At 46.8% G+C, this 13,456-nt stretch overlaps 1 pseudogene across 1 annotated transcript in view; it reads left to right on the top strand.

The window, feature by feature from the left end:
* Positions 1-1,043: 1,043 nt before the first annotated feature.
* Positions 1,044-13,456, top strand: part of LOC144168161 (acetylcholinesterase-like) — a 168,989-nt pseudogene continuing 156,576 nt past the window's right edge. The window contains exon 1 of the transcript XR_013322165.1: positions 1,044-2,534. The product of XR_013322165.1 is annotated as an acetylcholinesterase-like (transcript). The remainder of the gene's footprint in view (positions 2,535-13,456) is intronic.

Here is a 13,456-nt window from a genome sequence, read left to right as displayed (position 1 = left end):
ATATCTTTTAGTCGGAAACATGATAATTCAGATTTTCTTTATTCCATCAACCACAGTGCAGTTTCGCAAGCCGCTTCTTATAAATATCTGGGTGTTCATCTCACACCTAATCTCTCGTGGAGTACCCACAGTTTTGCCATTTGCGCGAAGGCTTCTAAATCACTCGGTTAGCTGCGACGAAATTTAGGATGCGCACCAACCCTTGTCCGCAAACATGCGTATGTAACTTTTATTCGTCCACAGCTAGAATTTGTGTCAGTAATATGGTATCCTCACCAAAACTACCTCATCGTCCATCTGGAATCTATTCAAAACAGAGCGGCAACATTTATGACACGCAAGTATGACCATTATCTAAGCGTTACCAAAATAAAACAAGAGTGATCCCTTCAGCCGCTAGATACCCGCCGCGCTAACGCGGTATTATGCATTTTCCATAAATACATTCTTAGCATCAGACCTAACCCGCTTCCTCTTAACGCTCCAGCACGTACGTCACGACGCCTTCATAATAGTCATAGTTTGACGCGAATTTTGGGCAAGATGTTTGCTTTCAATTCATCTGCATTGCCCTAAGCAATCATGCACTGGAATGATCTTCTTGACCGAATTCCATCCATACTAGGTTCAGATAGCTTTACTGAAAATCTGTACCGACATTTTTCTTAGTAATTCTGTAGTGACGAATTGCAATATTGTTACTGCTTATGGATGTATTCTGCTTGTATTTGAGTGCTTTGTTAAGCTTTAGACTCCAGAAAAACCATGTGCGTTTGTAATAATTGTTTGTTAGAGACGTGTATGATGTGTTTCATTTACGTCTGGGGCTGATTACCCAAATTTTATATTGTGTACTTGTTTTTTCTTCTTTTTGCAGACTTTTTTTAATGCGGTTACAGAAATGTAATTCCCCTTACTCAATGCTCTTCAACGGGCCTCTAAGGTTAAATAAATCGATAAACAATGTCCTCCTCGGACTACGTGCAGCTATTGAAGTAATTCAATCTTTTCTCTTTATTTCAGGGACTCGACATGGTGCGCAACGATTGGCTCCATTTCCATTTCATAATTCTCACCACCCTTAACCTTAACGCCATTTTGCAACCTCTGATGGCCCCGAGCGTTCATGAAAACGATTCGTTATTTGTGGAGACAAAGCAAGGCCTAGTTAAGGGGTTCACAGGGACATCCAGAGTTGGGAAAACCGTGCGAATTTTTTATGGCATACCCTACGCTCAGCCCCCCGTCGGGAATCTGCGTTTCCAACGACCAGTAGAAAAAGAACAGTGGACTGGCGTATTAGAGGCCACCACTAAACCAAACTCGTGCGTTCAGACCGTCATTGAGCCATACGGTCTCAATACCAACCTAAGCGAAGACTGCCTAAAGCTAAACGTGTGGGCACCAGAACACTCCCACAAGGAAGACTAATTCGCCGTACTAGTGTGGATTCACGGTGGCGGTTTCTGCTCCGGATCATCGACTCTAGACATCTACGATGCGTCCACTCTGGTTTCCGAAGAAATGGTCATTGTCGTCTCGTTGAACCATCGCGTGGCATCCCTTGGATTTCTATCGTTCGGTAATGAGCTGGTTCCTGGAAACGCGGGGCTACACGACCAACGCCTGGCAATGAAATGGGTTAAAAATAACATAAGAGCTTTCGGAGGTGATGAAAACCGCATTACTATCTTCGGTGAGAGCTCTGGCGCGGTGAGCATTGGCTTCCACCTATTATCACCTTTATCCCGGACCCTCTTCAAGAGAGCAATTCTTCAAAGCGGGTCTGCCTTTGCTCCTTGGGGATTTCGCGACAATGCCACTGCACGTGGATTGGCCAAGGCACTGGCCGTGGCTTTGAATTGTTCCGATGCACTAAACAATACCACTCTTCAGTGCCTTCTCAATAAAGATGCGGAAGAAATTTTAAAGAATGAGAAACGCCCCAGTCGCATTCTCGAATTCATGTTTCTTCCTGTGCAAGAAGATGACTCTATCACAAACTTTACGCAGGTCCTGTCTGGCAGTGGGACTTTTACTAATGACAAGGCTGTTCTACTTGGGTCGAACGTGAATGAGGGTTCCTTCTTTCTGGAAATGTTTCTCGGACACTCCGCAATGATGGAGCCAAACGAGGTTACAGAAGAGAACTTTATCGCTGTCATCAAAGCTCTGAATCCAGGTGCTGGTGAGCCTCCGGTGGGTAAGATATTGGACGTGTGCGGAGGCGTCATACCCTCGTCAACCGAAGAGAAGCTTAGTGTCCTGGACGCAATCGTGAGTGACTATCATTTCACTTGTCCAGTCGTGCAATTTTCTGAACTTCTCGGCAAACCGGATGGGAGCGTGTACCAGTACTTGTTCGCCCGCCGTTCTTCACGAAATCGCTTGCCTGAGTGGACTGGAGTAACTCACGGAGAAGAGATGGCCTTCGAATTCGGCGAACCTTTGAATGAAACACAGGAGTGGGATGAAGTGGAACGGATCCTGAGTGCTAATTTCATGCGATACTGGGCAAACTTTGCCAAAACAGGGTACGTGTAGTAAGCTTCAACAAATTTCTATGGTTGCATGACGTCTTTGCCATGAGGGTTTGATCTCCAAGCATTGTGCAGTGCGGGACTGGTCGTTCCTGTAGAATCCAGAAATCGTAGGGGAATGTGGCAATACACTAACTTTCACCGAAGTTTTAAGATATAATTGGTTATCGTGAAGTGGTTTGTACTTTGGGCGCCCAGGCTCCATTTTAACATAACACCATCGTAACGCTGCCGAAGGGGCGCCCCCGGTTTGTTTTGTACAGCGTAGGTGCTTTCACTTGCATCGGAAAGCCTCAAAACTGGGAAAACATGCTGCCAATGCTTTAAAGACGGCCCCAAAGAGTAGGAGCAAAAACGCTTGGTTGAATATTGCCATTGCTGCAGATAAACCATTATTCTCATAAAGATTCGGGATGAGGCCGTGCTACACCAAATGTGTTAAGACGAATTTACCACCATCACGTGAGACCTAAAGAAGCAGTGCAGACAAAACAAGGTTGGGCGTATTCGAAAGATGGCCCCATCAGAATCTTACTGAGACAACTTTCAACGTAAACGTCGCTCACCTAAGCTGTATAATTAGGAAAAACGGGAATGGCCATGCCACCGACTAGGTCACTTCCAGCAACAGCACTTATGCTACCATGTGCCCAGCTGAGCGATTGGTCGAGGCCGGCAAAAGCATGCGCAAATTGGACAGGGCTTATCAGCTTGCCCAACGGAGTATATGGGCTTAAATTTAAGGCACATTCTTTTTATGGCAATAAGAATTGTGGGATGAAAAAAAAACAAAATTCAGTCGTCTTCCATAACGACACGTATCCAGAAACCCATCTACTTATAGCAGGCGCGAGCCCTCAACTGTCTACAACTCCACCGTAAACTCACCAATTACGACAACGAACAAATGGCCCAACCTGGCGTAGCTCTCTAGCGTGAGGCGCAAATGAGTTTCCCGGCGTTTTTTAAGTCCGGAACAATTTAGGGGCTCGCCTTGTCGTCGTATCTTGCTCTCCTGGACACCAGTAGTGCCACACGACGTTCCGTCATGGCGGCTGTCATCACGGTGTAACGCTGAGACTTCGAAAGCCAAGCGGTTCATATAGTCATAAGTGTTCGAAACTCGTGAAGCGCGGGCGCTTTCAATACATCTCCCCGTTGTAGCGCAAAGAAAACTGTAGGTACATTTCAGGAAAACATACGCAATTAACCGGCAGCGCCCTCGCTCATTTATTTAGTAACACGCTCGTTGGGTTGTTTTTTACGATAGGAAGCGAAAAAAGTAGTAGTGCAACGCCGGCATGAGGTGGAGGAAGATCAAGCACAAAAAGAACAGAACTCCTGCTGGCGCAGTTTAAGATGGGGGCGCGCAAGCACTGCGAAGGCGGGGAATTTCAATCACATTGTGGGGAAGCAGTGAGCGGATAGCAGCTCTACAGCCCGTTATGACGAATCACTGATCTGCATTTCCGACAACTTTTACATTGAGTTTAACAGTTTTAATTTTTAGTACTTGTTCCGTATTAGCGAGATGTGTAATCGAGTTTTCCGGGTGTTGTAGTACCGTGACCACATGAGACAACTATTAGGACGACGATGACAGGAGGCGCAAGCAGCACCAGTCCCTAAGGGCCTTCTCCCCTAAAATTAAAGAAACGAACATTCACGTAAATACCCAGGAAGTTGGTGCGACACTTTTCCGGGTTTCTTTAACTTATAAACTGATAAACTAAATATTTTCAGTCAAAATATTAGTTAACTCAGTTAAATTGTGCGTTTTTGTGACGTTGACAATGCTGTATTAAGAGCAGGGCCTTAAAACAAAGTATACCCTGCTGACCACCGCTCCTACCAGCTGACAGCCGCCCGTTTGATTATGGTGTTTACCGACCACTTTCATATATGGCACTGCAATACTACTGAAGTACCGGATTTTGGATGTCTTGTTTATCGCCGTGTATCATTGAGGTCACTGCAGTAGTGAAGTGCCAGTCTTCTAGAAGTACTTCTACACCTGCAGTGTTTTATTACGGTTCATACTAATCGTTTCCTAAAACTTGGGCTACGCCTCGACATACATGGTCACGTATGCAACAATGCCGCTTGTGTCAGTTGGTCGGTGCTGTTTCAGAAAAGTCCAGCGCGTGCGACGGCTGTGTAAGCGATGTCGACCGGCAAAGTGTGGAACTAACTGCTTGTGTGTTTACGTGTTCGTTGGCAACTTTAATTGTTCCCCCTACAATTCTTGCTACTATAAGAAGAATGTGCCGTACAGTTAAGGCGAAAATAGCTCGTTTGCCAAGAACTGAATTAATGTGTCGATGCGAGCTACTTGGTACTTCATCATGGGAACAGGTTAAGCACCAGGCACAACTTGAGGAAGGAAAACAGACAGGAAAGGCGCCCATCAACGTTTGCCAAGCTTACGATCCCCGTGTAATTTGCGCTTGGGTTCGCCGGCCAGAGCCAATGGCACTGCAGGGGGTTTACGACATCATGGGTTCTGTTGGGGGAAATGAGATTGTGGGTCGCATGGATATTCCCCTTTTTTCCTAATTCTGAAGCTTATTTAAGCAAGTTTACGTAAAAAGTGCTGTCAGTATAACTCTAACGAGGCAAGCTTTCGAATGAACCAATCTTGTGTTTTGTCTACATGGCCGCTTTAAAGCAGCCCTTTCTTTGACGTTTAAAAATCAACGCGCCTTGCTGCTCGCAACTATATAGGCTAACTACATTCAAATATTATGGATGTAAGGATAACACAAATCTAATTTACCGGCTGATAATACATAGAATGCGTGCTATGCTTCCTTGCATCTGACAAGGGATCCAAACCATGGAGAAAAGGGAGTGCATCAGCCACAACTTCCAAGCTGGCCTCAACGGAGCCCAGGACGTAGGGAATACCTTGTCCTCAATGAGAACCCCAGAGTCAGCCTTGCGTATCGAGCTCACTATTGCACTTTCTGGGAGAATATACGCTACGACTGGACGCCACCTGCAGCAGATACCCTGTAAGTCGAACCAAACACGTGTTTGCTTCTAATCGTATCCCACTTGGAAGTGCAATAGTTGAAGGCCTGGGCAACGAAAGAGTCACGCTGCTTGAGTTGATCAACAGATACCTCTCAATTACGTAGCCTGGAGCTCGTACGCGAGAGTGAATCAGTCATCGTTACATTTATATTAAGTAGGCCGGTGGCATTCACAGGCCGTGCGCTTCATCCTTTGAATTACGACCGTTTTTACCTGGCGTAACCAAGGTAATTCTCAGCCACTAAATTTTTTCTCATGTCTTCATCGGCTTTTCCCTATTCCCTTACGTCTTGCCTCTTCCTTCTCTTGACGTTTTGCTACTCTGTGGATGCAAGTGTTGTTAATACTGCGTATTATATGCTGGTGCTAACACAACTTCTTTACAATTATTTCAGCTCAAATGTCTTCATTCCATTTTGTTTCCTAATCATACGGACGCATGCTAAACTCACTATAAAGTGGTGTAGACTTTGTCATAGCGACTAGAATTTACAGGGCTTGAGGGCTTCATTATGTTCCCTTCCGAGCACGGCGTTGTAGTGGTGTACTGGGAATGTTATATACACACAAAGGACAACACGCATATGTGGTGAAAACCGTCACGTTTGTGGCCATTAGTGTTGCTGCAACTATCACAGCATCAGACCTTTCTATTTTTAAGTAAACTTGATGGCAATCTTCCCTTTGCTCCTTTTTTATAAAAAATGTAATGGTGGCCATGTTAGATGCATACTCTCTGACGGTAATTACGTGAATCAGGAGCGCGGTAATGCACACGTACATTAAAAAGGCAGTTTTTACTTTGTATTTCTTGAACACTGAATTTTATGCCCCGGCAATCTTTCCCCTCTGCAGCACATCTGTCTCAAGGTCGGCTATTTTACCCGCCGCGGTGGCTTAGTGGCTAAGGCGTTGTGCTGCTGAGCACGAGGTCACGGGTTCGATTCCCGGCCGCGGCGGCCGCTTTTCTGATGGAGGCGAAAAGCAAAAACGCGCGTGTGTAGGAGATTTCGGCGCACGTTAATGATGCCCAGTTGGTCAAAATTATTCCGGAGCCCTCCACCATGGCGCGCCTCATCGCCGGCCTTGATTTGGCGCGTTAAACCGAACAATCAATCAAGATCGGCTATTTTAAACTTCCAGAAGCATGAAACAATTTCTTTGGTGGCTTTGTTAAAGAAGAGACGTCTGAAATATATACTACTGCTGAGAATGTTCATCCCAAAACCCCTCTATTTCATTAATTGATCCTTAAAGATTAGTAAGATGGCTATTTCCTAAGAGTTGTAATGCAATTTCTTCAACGTGGCAAAATTTATTAGTTGCAGAATTTAGAATACCAGAATTAAATTTAATTGGAAACAAATTTGGCGCTTTCATCCTGAGCGAAGCCAATAAGAGGATGACGGATGGAGAAAACTTTGTTAATTCGGATAATTAACGCTTGGATCAGCGAAGGTATATACATGTCATTCACGGTTTTCACTAAATTAAAAAAACATTTAGAACGTAGGCATACTTCACTCATATTGTTGCAGGGAAAAGACCCGATCACTGTTTAATAAATATGTACACTATTTACAGCACTTCTGGTGACGATATCAAAGAACGGAACACAACAGAGTCCAATCCCAATGGAGCTTCTTCTTCTAGCAGCGTCCTCATTCTCATCTTCGTCATAACTGTATTCCTGACAATATTACAGGGAACAAGCACAGTAATTTTTTAAAACCCAGTCGCGGTTTTTTAGTCTCCGTGGTTTGCAAAATGTGCCTGAAAATAAATGAACTTAACTCCACACAAAAAGCTTCATTTAAGTAGTTCATTCGCATCGGAGGTTTAACAGCTACCGGTTGTAAAAGGGCTTTGAAAAAATCTAGGCGAGCTTTAGATTTTTAAAACCGTAGCAAATCTGGTGGATACTTTACCTTTGGTATTCGGGATTTTCAATCATTCAGGGTAAATTATGAACACGGATGGAAATGACTATAGCCTGAAATCGACAAAGGAATAAATATAGCGTCAACACTTTCGCTGGTATTTGTGGGAAATTGGGTGAAAGAAAAGCCACCACAGGAGACGTAAACGATCTTTGAATGTCTACCTAGATTGGTTGATGGGAATCAATTCATGATTTAATATAGAGAAACAGACACACGGCGAAAAAAGAAAGACTCCTGAACTTAGCGCTGTCTCTTCGTTATTTGTGCGTGTGTACTAGGCGCTTATGAACCAGAAAAAAAATTTCTCTGTGCAAATATTCTCGCGTCTGTCACCACAACGGCGCAACCATACTAGAGACAAAACTCTTGCCCAGCGATTAAGGTAGTAAACTTGTTTAGAACAGATATGGTCAACATCACCGGAACTTTGACAGAAATGGCCTTAAGCATTACGTGCCCATGTATGTATGTATTTGTGTATGTATGTATGTATGTATGTATGTATGTATGTATGTATGTATGTATGTATGTATGTATGTATGTATGTATGTATGTATGTATGTATGTATGTATGTATGTATGTATGTATGTATGTAAGTATGTATGTATGTATGTATGTATGTATGTATGTATGTATGTATGTATGTATTGAGATTATAGAAGGAAAGGAAGGTCCACCAACAGGAGTAAATTGTCTCACCTAGGGGCGGACACCGGAACGCGTGCTGGTGTAGGGGAGGTGGGATAGGCAGGAAAGAGTACAACGGAATAGGTGGACAGGGTAGGGGGCTTACAACAATCACATATAACGCATAGGCAAGATTAAGAAGGAACATATATACAACGAATAGGTGAAAAAAAGGAGAAAAAACGAGTTAAGCAAGACCAAAGGACAATTACATATAAACACTAGACATAAATGAACATCAAGGTATAGGACACAATGGTGTAGCAGAAAAGACACCTGCACACACACACACACGCAAACGCACACACACACACACACACACACACACAACCGCACACGCACGCGCACACACACACGCACACACACACACACACACACACACGCACGCACACACACACACACACACACACACACACACACACACACACACACACACACACACACACACACACACACACACACACACACACACACACACACACACACACACACACACACACAGGAAAGCTACGCCTGAAGCAGCACTCCACTACAACCTGGACGGTTACATGATGTTGTACCGGAGTGGAGTGTGGAGCCCAGAGGCACCCAGGTATACACCCAGGGCTTCGAGCACTTTGTCCCACTCCCTGGCACTCGCTGGGGGCCAAAGCAGTTGCTCGATCGGCCGCACTCCTCGTTGCACATCCAGAAACTCCGCCCGCCATGCCGCAAACTTGGGACACCCATACACTAAGTGCGGCAGGGACTGCACGGGCGCTCGGCAGTGAGGGCACGCGGGGCTGGTCACCCGCCCCAGTCGGTGTTTCCGCTCTGCCGTCCACGCGTACCCCATGCGGAGGCGGAGGATGGCCGAGCGCAGCCAACGAGGCAGGCGTGATGCCCGCACAGGCGGCAGGCCCCCTCCGGCAGGAAGTCCGAGTCACCATCCCGAAGACGCGCCATGGCCACCCGGAAGTCGCACAGCAGGGCACAGGCAAGGGCTCTATCTCCAGCAGGAGGTCCAGGCCCTGCCCAGACACCCACCAGCTCAGCGGTGGCCGAAGATGAGGCATAAGGCAGCCGCGCCTGCCGGGTGGCATCTACCAGCATGGCGGCCGCTGCGACCGACCCCTGGTAGTGCCGTACCGAGCCGTCCGTGTAAACAAGGGCGTGGCTGTCTAGGTCGACCCAGGCGATGCCCCATTCCAGTTGCAGTTGTCGGCAGGGGGGTGCCCGCCTCTTGCTCCGCAGACGAGGGATGTCCAGCCTAACGTCAGCTGCCAGAGCAGGAGCCGGGCCTCCAGGTCCCTCATCCACGGGGGCCACCACCTCTTCGTAGAGTACAAGCATGCGCCCCATGTGTGAGCGGTGGTGGCCCCTCAGTCACTGCAGCAGTGGGCCGCCCACCTTGGCACGCCGCAGCCGGTCAGTCAATTTGGGCACGCGCCCACTGGTGAGCCGTCATCCCGAGGGTCCACGCACCCACCTCGGCCAGTGTCTTCGTGCACGATGAGCTCTGGGGCAGGCTGAGGCAAGCGTGTACCCCCTTGCTGCAATCTTTTTCCAGCTGCCGCCAGGTTGGTTTCCGCAGGCTCACCAGCGGCAGCGCATACATGAGGAGACCCACAGCGAAGGCACTATACAGGCCTCTGCTGTATAGTTCGCTGTGAGCAGACCGTAAGCCGTCCACTGTGAGCAGACACTGTCCCGAGCCACCATCTTGTGCACTGCAGTGGTGGCCATCTGAGCCCTGGCTCGGAGCTCGTTATCTACCGGGCGGAAGTTCAGCCGGTGGTCCAGGTTCAGCCCTAGGTAGCGTACCCAGGTCCTCCACTGGAGCTCATCGCATTGATGATCAGGTGCCGAGTCCACCCATGGGCAGCGGCGTCTGTATGCACCAGCACCCGGAATGCACCAGCATTTTGAAATGTTTTCTGTTTGGCATAAACACGCTCATGTGTTTACACTCAAGAAATGGGTACAGAAAACCAAATCTCGTATTTTAGAAACATTGAAAACACCTACTCTGGGCAGTTTTTTAATCCAGAATAATAACTATTTTTCTTAATCGTTGCCCTAGCAAAGTCTTGCAGCGGGACTTTGTATAAAGTACTCACAGGGTTTCATCACGCACAGGCTAGGAAAAAATGATTTTGTGTAGTTGGTCAATTTTACCTAGACTAAAACCGTTACCATCTCTACCTATACAAAGTCGAGGGAAACGCGAAAGCTAGATCACATCAAAAACTTTGCCAAAAATACGTCAAAACCTAATAGGGCGTTCAACCTTCACCAAAAGTGCATCCAATCGGTCCTACAACCTTTAGGGCCATCGCAAAAGAAGAACGAACCCATGCGACGATTTCTCGCGCACTACGTAAACGCATCTACGAACGACTCAAATCAGTACCGATACCTGGTTTATGAGATAAAAGTACACTATTGCGCGCCTCCTTCATGATCATTGTGTTGATTACTTTGTTTAGAAGCGTTCCTTTTTCGCGATTTTGAAGTAACGTTTTTGACACAATGGAAGCCGGGTTCCCACACGCACGGTTTGTCCGGAGATCCTATCAGAGCTTTTCGATCTACCAACCGGTCTATGACGAAATGCATTAGTTATTTCAGTGGGCGCCATCCGCCTCACGGAGAAAGTTTTCGCTTTAAAAAGGCCCGTCCTAGATAGATCCACATGTAATTCAGACTACAGCAGCACATAACAAAACTAAGTGTCTAGAAACGGGTTTCCGCAGCGCTTAAGTTGCATTCTTGTTCATGTGCGTTATTATTGCCCTGCAGTTTAAGTCGTATTACAATAAATCGCAGGAACATCTACACATTTGGCACCCGAGAAGTGCCAGGACATTTGGGAACTCGTTATGGAGCACTCAAGGCGAAAGCATTAGTGTTTGTTTTGAGAATGTGGCCGTTGTAATCTTTGGTATCCTGCTCTGTTTGGGGCATTTTTATCTCCTCTCTGTTACTATAACAGAATGATTTTAAAAATCGCTTTTCTGAGCCGTATTCGTGCTCTTGAGAGAGAAAAAAGGTAAAGGGAAGGCTGGAACCTTAACCAGTCTACGGCGTAGTGTGCTACACTGCACGGGGCAAAGGGGAACAATGAGAAAAAAGAGGAAAAGAGAAAAAGAAGGGGAAAGGTACAGATATAGCGTAGTGGAGTGTGCCTAGCTGCAGGACACTATAGACAAACAAGTTCAGTGAGTTCATACAAGGTAGTCTTTCGCGCTACAGTCTTCTGTGCAATTCCGTCGTTTTCAGAAAAAACAGGAGCGCTTTTATCGAACGGCCCGTAGATGACGGATCAGACCAGTGGCCCAGGATTTCCTCCTCAAAGAACGATCGCGGAGAGTCTAACTTTCGTAGAGGCGATGAGAGTTGGCTTCGTCCCCGTGAACACCGTGGATACTCGGATTGGACATGTCGTATGGTCTCTGGTGTGTCGAAGACTTTGCAGGCCTCATGATTACTACTATCTAATTGGAATTGCGTGCTCTTGAATTGCGTGAAACGAAACCGAGAACAACAATTCTTGAGAAGGAAAGATAACATCTACGTAAAGACATGGGCGCACACACGTGGGTTCGGTCGCGCTATCTTTTGTGACAGCGCCGTACGTACGCCGGCTTCAGTGGACGTCGCCTGACTCTGAAATTGTCGGCCGGCCGCTAAATATCGGCGATCATATCACGAACCAAAGAGTAGTCTTACCGTAAACCAGCTTTTAAATCCGCCCGCCGAATGCACAGTGCTGAAACCTGAGTGAGGGGCCTTGGTTCACTAAGTTTTACAAGGCTTTAAAATGTTGCTTGCACACAGTCGCATTTTGTCACTATTCTTGATTCGCATGCATATAAAAGACTTGCATGGTTGAATACACTAGCTCCTTCATCACAAGAATTTTCTATCAGCTCCGAAATACCATTTTTCGGCCAGGTTGTCGAGGGGCAAAGCACATTGTATAGCTCATTTTGTCACCAGCAGAGGGCGCCACTGTACGAAAAATACATAAGAGTGGACCAATTTTAGGGCCATTTTTTATGCATGGGGCCTATGTGGAGTTTGCCAGAACCTATATCAAATAACTCTTTTTTCACTCCAGCAGAGCCTGACTACAAGACGACGGGCTGGGTTTATATGCAGCATCTATTTTCTACCCTTTTCGACGTTCCACGGCAGGGATACGAGCCTTCCGTTATCACCTTGCGTTTCTGAAGATGGGGTTTCTGAGTGAGGACTGGCTGGTGCAAGTGTCTAGCTTAAGTCAAAGGGATTTATTTCCTTGGCTGAGCGCCGCATTTTAAGGGCAGACATCTCTCATCTGCCCTGGTTGCCAACAAAGTGCGCAGTCCCTGGTTGCACGACGACAAAGCTTGCAGGGGCACATGCCGGAATTACAGGGGACCCAAAAAGAAACTCTGTGGCCTTAAAACCTGATTTGCACTATGTTTCACGTGTTGAGACGTTAACCGTCGAGGATCTTCAAGTCTCCGTTGTAGTTGTGGACACTGTGGAATATTTGCTTGGGCGTGTCCTCTACGGAATGCTGTATATAACGCCGGTGACCGTGTTAGCTGGAGCTGGAATACGGCTTGTATTTCGTAGCGCTGCCCGCGCACAGTCAGCAAATATAATTACAGCGTACCTGGGCAGTTATTCTTACTTGGGCGCCTTAGAGCAAACTATATATTTGCCAAATGCGAGTTTGGTTCATGGGATATGGTGTGGAGCCGATTTGACGCGTCCTGGTGGTGTCGGCAAGAGTACATTTTGCGACAGATGGGACGCGAGGGCGACAGGCGATTTTAATGTCATTACTTGCAGCGAAAGAGCAGTAATTACCAGGTGCGACGGACGCTGAACACTTCTGATGTAAATAGTAGACACCTTTGGTTGAAATGTTGCAGTGCGAGACGTATTGCGTAGCTGGTATAGCGGCTTACCCTGGTGGAATGATGGCCCACCAGGGTTCTTGCAATTGTTCAGGCGAGAGGTCTGCTCCGGGAAAGACAGAGAGAGACATAAACAGGATCGCCCGCTAGGGGGCCGAAAGAATCGGACAGGCGATGCACATGCTACAGTTTTTTCACGCCTGGAAACGGGAATATTCCCCAATACAACGGTCGAGAACACCTGCAAGTGATTGTTTTCTCCGAGCGGCATCTCCTGATACCGGAGAGTACCTCGTAAGGTGAGTTTGTTCCAAAGTTGACGGACTTCGTATTCCGACGTGGCCGCGGCTCCACTAG

The sequence above is a fragment of the Haemaphysalis longicornis genome, unplaced genomic scaffold (genome assembly GCF_048455015.1).
Source record: "Haemaphysalis longicornis isolate Haplotype H1 unplaced genomic scaffold, Haemaphysalis longicornis Haplotype H1 scaffold_2, whole genome shotgun sequence".
Taxonomy (NCBI): Eukaryota; Metazoa; Arthropoda; class Arachnida; order Ixodida; family Ixodidae; genus Haemaphysalis; species Haemaphysalis longicornis.
This window is presented reverse-complemented; position numbering and strand designations above follow the sequence as displayed.